Source organism: Physeter macrocephalus, chromosome 21 (assembly GCF_002837175.3).
Source record: "Physeter macrocephalus isolate SW-GA chromosome 21, ASM283717v5, whole genome shotgun sequence".
NCBI classification, from domain to species: domain Eukaryota; kingdom Metazoa; phylum Chordata; class Mammalia; order Artiodactyla; family Physeteridae; genus Physeter; species Physeter macrocephalus.
The window spans coordinates 106,604,016-106,609,760 of NC_041234.1; the positions used below are offsets into that span (position 1 = coordinate 106,604,016).

Genomic DNA, 5,745 nt, shown 5'->3' on the forward strand with positions numbered 1-5,745 from the left:
CCCCGTTTTCTCCGCCTCGCGCCCCCCCTTTCCTCGGCCGGTCCACACCTTTTTTTCCTCCGACTCCACCCCCTTTTTCTTCCGCACCCGCCACCCCCTCCGCCTCTGCCTACGGAGCTCGGGACCCGGGACTGAGGATGGGAAGGGAGTGGGTGCGGTGTCTCAGATTGGGCTGAGGACTGGGGGAGGGGAAGCCAGCATAGCGATCCATTTCTCTGGGTGTCAGTTCGTTTAAGGTCCATTGAAGCTGCAGTAGTATCTCTGCTGCTCAGCATCTGGCGTTCTTTTGGAGCCAGAGTCCACCTTTCCCCATCACCCAGATCTTGCTACGCCCTGTCCTTTGGAGGTTGAGAATGAAAAGCTGACTCCCGTGTACCCCAAGTAAAAACCTGAACAGGAAAGAAGCCGAAGAAGGCTTAGGGCATTTTTGATGACGTCCTGATGTATTGTACTCTGCCTGTAATATCTGATATGGATACGTATGGTTGCCTCTTCTAATTCAGGCCGTGCCGCGGTGAGGACAAGAGGTAAAGATCTTCCAGCAGCATGTTGTACTGTAGGATGATCAGGACAGTTCGGCCAAACAGTAAATAGGAAGACCACGCATATGCAGTATTATGGGTGACTTGCTGGTAGCATAAGATTATTGACAGATCGTTGAGTAAATGGCTTCAGTTCTTGTGTCTTAGTGTGCTTTCTTTGCGAGGTTTCTTATTTATCTTTATTTTTTGGTCATGAGGAGAGAAGGGCAAATCAAACCATGGACTCAGAGGCATTTTGGCCTCATGAGAGGAAAAGATGCATATTGCTGACTGTCTTAATCTAAGATGACCGCGGAGGCATATATGGCTGGAGAGATGAGAGCAGACAAACAATCCTTTCTGTGCAGTGCATGAGTGAAGATCATCTTCATTTGGAACAGGCTTAAACTGATGAGCTTGTTGAGCTTTGTGTCTCAGACTTGCAGATAGGTGGGAGAAGCCTTGGCACAAAAGGACCTTTTTCCACACACGCCGCCCCCCCCCGCCCCTTTCCCGTAAATACAGAGTTCTGGAATGTGCAGCTCAAGGGTAGCATTGCAAGGAAAGGTAGTTGTGTCCATCAGGAAAATGCAGGAACTCAGGCTTATTTTTCATTGGTAAGGTAATAAAATTCTAAGCCTGTGTGCAAAATATCTTTGCTCCCTAGGATTCTTAGTTTTTAGACATATTGGGTGGTTTTCATATTTCATGGTGGTTTTTTTTTGCATTCTATTTGCAGCGCTCCTTAAGCTAAATTAGCCAGATAAGCTATATATCTCTATATAATTTCTCTGTATACCAGTGCGTGATTTATTTACTATCCTCAACAAACCTTTGCTACTCAGCCTACTATGTTATGCACAGAAAATACAAAGAAGTATATGATCCCCACCTTCAAGGAACTTATCCTTCTTGGGTAGACAGGTCATAATAAAGAAAATAAAGGCATCTTAAATTCCATTAAATGCCAAGTGAGTATTACGGTGTTAAATGAAGGAACTGATCACAGAAACTTCTTTCCTGTAGAGAGATATAGTGTGATGAAGTGGTTAAAAATGTAAGGCTTTAGACCAGAGGTCTGCAGATTTTTTCTGTAAAGGACCAGAGAGTAAATATTGTCGGCTTTGTGGATCACATCAATCTCTGTGTTGTGAAAATGTGTTGTGTTTTCTTCTTTGTTTTGTTTTTTTTTTCCTTTCTATAAACCTTTAAAAATTTAAAAGCCATTCTTAGCCCTTGGACCATACAAAAACAGACCAACCCCTGCTTTAGAGTCAGACCTGGGTTCCTGTCTTACTATGTCAATAACTCTTTGTGATCTTAGGCAAGTCCCTTACCTTCTTACACCGTCATCTATAAATTAGGAACAATGATAGTAGCATTATTGTGAGGAAGAAATGTTTTTAGCTTAGTACCTGACCCCTAAGTAAATGCTCATTAAATGAGAGCTGCAATACTATTATTATTATTGCTGTTATAACTGCATTTTCTCAGGTTAGGCTCAGAATAGTTCTTTTAATTATTCAGTCTTGTAAGTTAAGAGGCAGATATAGTATTTTTTATAAAAATCAAATAGAGACTTAGAATTTCCCTGAAAATATTTGCTCTTTGGTAGTTGATAATCATTAACCTCCTCTAACTCTTGGGCTAAAGGAGAAAAGTGGGATTACTGATTGCTTTCCCTGATGTTCCTATGTTAATGAAAAGTGATGGAGTACCTTAGTGTTGGTATTTTGTGAAGGAAAAGCAAGGGTATCTCTTGTGGAATATAAAGTGAAAGAGAGTTATCTGTGAGTCAAATTGGGTTGATTTGCCACGACTTGGCATTCTTTAGCCTGTCCCATTTTCTCAATATGGGTGATGGGGGCTGTGGATGAACAGCCTCCTGACCAACTCCCAAGTCCAGTTTGAGAAAAGATGGGGCTGGGTCAAAGTATTTTCAATGCCATGGAAATGAACATTTACTAATCCTAATTACCATCTGCCATTTACCTATTTTTACGACTCTTGTACCATTATAGCTGCTACATTAATATATTATTTTAAGACCTGTATTTTTCAACTTGACTTCTAGATGAAAGGGCTTCTTTCTCTGGGAATGTCCAGACCTCCAAGATTCAGCCCACTGATGATTTAGCTATCTAAATCCCAGAAAAATGCTACTTAAAATAAGCTTCTCCTTTATTTTTTTCAGAAGCCAGGGTAAAAAGAGAGAGAGAGATTAAGTTGCCAATGTGGTCAGTTTCTAGATTGTAATATAGCCTAATTGCCCCAGTTACAATGTCGAAGCACCCAAGTGTTCTGTTCATTGGGCTAGCTTGCTTAAGAAGCTTAAAAGTGAGTCACCGTTAGTAAGTCTAAAAAGTGATCACTCACTGCGGTATGCTTACAGATGGTATAAAAAGCAGAAGACAGGAAAGCAATATTTATTATGCCTTAAACTACAGCATCCAGAGTCCTAGGTTTAATTAATGCGATTTATCAATAAATATTTATTTAGTGTCTTTGATGTATGAGATATGATGAGAAATACAGATACGAGTCATCATCCCTGTCCACAAAGCGCTTACAATCTAGTGACTGAATAGGTAGCGTTTATTGAGCATTATAATGTGTTAGACACTGCTTAGGTGCTCAACAAATATCATCTCACTTAAACCTCATAACGACCCTGTGAGATGGGTACTATTATCTTTCCCATTTTACAGATGAGGAAATTGGGGCACAGGGAGGTTAAATGACCTGCCCGAAGTCACATAACTTGTAAGTATTAAGGCAGGATTCAAACACAGTCAATCGGCCTCAGGAGCCCCATTCTCTTAGCCCCTTAAACCATATTGCCTCATGTTGAAGAGATAAAACTTATCTATAAAGACAAAACAGGTTAGTATTATCACTACATATGAGGAAACTGAGGTTCAATGAGAAGTTGTGTACCCTAGGATCACAGACTAGAACTTGATGGAGCCAGAATTCATACTTCTATCTGCCTTCCAAACTTGTGCTTTTTCTCCTACACTCTACTGTACTAAATTTAATAAGATTGGATATGAAGGGAGTTAACACTTAAAGTTACAGGGGTTTTGGAGGTGAGTTGTGAGGGAAGCTTATGAGAATGGAGACGTAACCACCCGGAGAGCAAGTTAGTAGTGATGAGAGAGCAAGGAAGTGATTAGAAAATTATAGAGACTTTGGAAATAGAAAACCCAGATTTCAGTTCTGGTTTTGCCACTTAATGCCAAATAATGTTGGGCAAGTCATTTATCCCCATTTTATAGATGAGAAAATAATGACTGAGAGATTTGTAGTAGTTCAATTAGCTTTTCAGACAGACTCTAACAGCATTCTTCAAGTAGATAAGTGTTATATATGTACATACGCACAATATACACACACACATACATACACTTTTTAATCTGTAGAAATCTTATCAATTTTGGCCACACTCAATACCCCAGTGATGTTCCTTCCATATTTTTGACTATTAGAGGCTTCTAGTGTGATAATCTGGAAGAATGTGCTGAAATCCATTAGAAAACCAATTTCCACTGTGAGACTCATACAGTGGTGGGGCCTTGGGTGATACTGAGTTCTGTATCCCTGGGAGGGTCTCCAGCACAAGAGGGTCAGGAATGTAGGAGGAATGGGACTTCTCTGTTTTGTGAAAGATATCTCTTTGTGGTTGTACTCTTTGTTGCCTGTTAGTGGCAATTTTAAATTTCATGATATCAGTAGTTTTTGTGCCTCTGTCTATGTAGGAGGCTAGAATTTTCTGCCTTATCCCCTTAACAAAGCACTCCTTTTGTGTACTTTCTGTTTAGTGAGAATTGCTTTAACTCCGTGATTAGGATTTGACCTTTCACAGAATCCAAGTTAACTTGATCTGTCAACTGTATTCAAAGAAATTCCAATTTTTCAGCTGTCTGATGCTGTAATTAAAGGATCTTGATTTTTTCCAACCTAAGTAATTATTCTCCTTGCTGGTGTTCTAACTGCCAAGGTGTGTGTTTCAGATTTGTCCAAGTGCTGAGCCCTCCTCAGGGCACCCAGTGACATTTCAGCATTGGGTCGGGGCGCGGTAGAACCAGTGGGTACTCTTCCTTACACAGTCAAGCTTGGGGATATGGAAAGAAATTATGCTGATATTTTTACTGTTTGTAGTAGCTTAACTGTGATTTTTACACATAAATGTAATGGGACAACTTAGTACTACTGAACATCTTAATTAGGAGGTCTTGAGAGATAGTAGAGAAAAGAGTTGTTCCTATATCATATAGGCAGGATGACTATGGAGTGATAGCCTTTTCTCTCCCAGGTTATGTTTGTCAAACACGGTTGATATCCAGCCATCACTTTTTAATTTTGTTTTTTTTGGAGGTGAGATATTTTCAAAGTGTATCTTTCATTTATTATTTTTAAATTTTAAATAAGTTTATACCCCCTTCACCCATTTCTACTACCTCCCATCCCCATCCCCATGTCTCTGGCAACCTCCAGTCTGTTCTCTGTATCTATTGAGCTTTGTTTTTGATTTTTTTTTTTGGATTCCACATATAAGAGAGAGAATACGGTATTTGTGTTTCTTTGTCTAACTAATTTCACTTAGCATAATGCCCTTGAGGTCCATCCATGTTGTTTCAAATGGCAAGATTCCATTCTTTTTCATGGCTAAATAATATTCCATGGTGTATATGTACCACATCTTATCCATTCATCCATCAGTGGACACTTAGGTTGTTTCCATATCCTGGCTATTGTAAATAATGCTGCAATGAACATAGGGGTGCATATATCTTTCTGAGTTAATGTTTTCATTTTCCTTGGGTAAATACCGAAAAGTGGAATTGCTGGATCACATAGTAGCTCTTTTTTAAATTTTTTGTGGAACCTCCATACTGGCTGCACCAGTTTACATTCCCACCAACAGCACATAAGGGTTCTCTTTTCTCCACATCCTTGCCAACACTTGCCATTTTTTGTCTTTTTTATAATTGCCATTCTAACAGGTGTGAAGTGATATCTCATTGTGGTTTTGATTTGCATTTCCCTGATGATTAGTGATATTGAGCATCTTTTTATGTACCGTTGGCCATCTGTATGTCTTTTTTGGAAAAATGTCTATTTAGATCCTCTGCCCTTTTTTTTTTTTTTTTTCCGGTACGCGGGCCTCTCAGTGTTGTGGCCTCTCCCGTTGCGGAGCACAGGCTCCGGACGCGCAGGCTCA

The 5,745-nt window shown here is 39.9% G+C and overlaps 1 protein-coding gene across 2 annotated transcripts in view; it reads left to right on the forward strand.

The window, feature by feature from the left end:
- SLC9A6 (solute carrier family 9 member A6) overlaps positions 1–5,745 on the forward strand; it is a 53,042-nt gene that overhangs the window by 640 nt on the left and 46,657 nt on the right. The window lies entirely within an intron of this gene.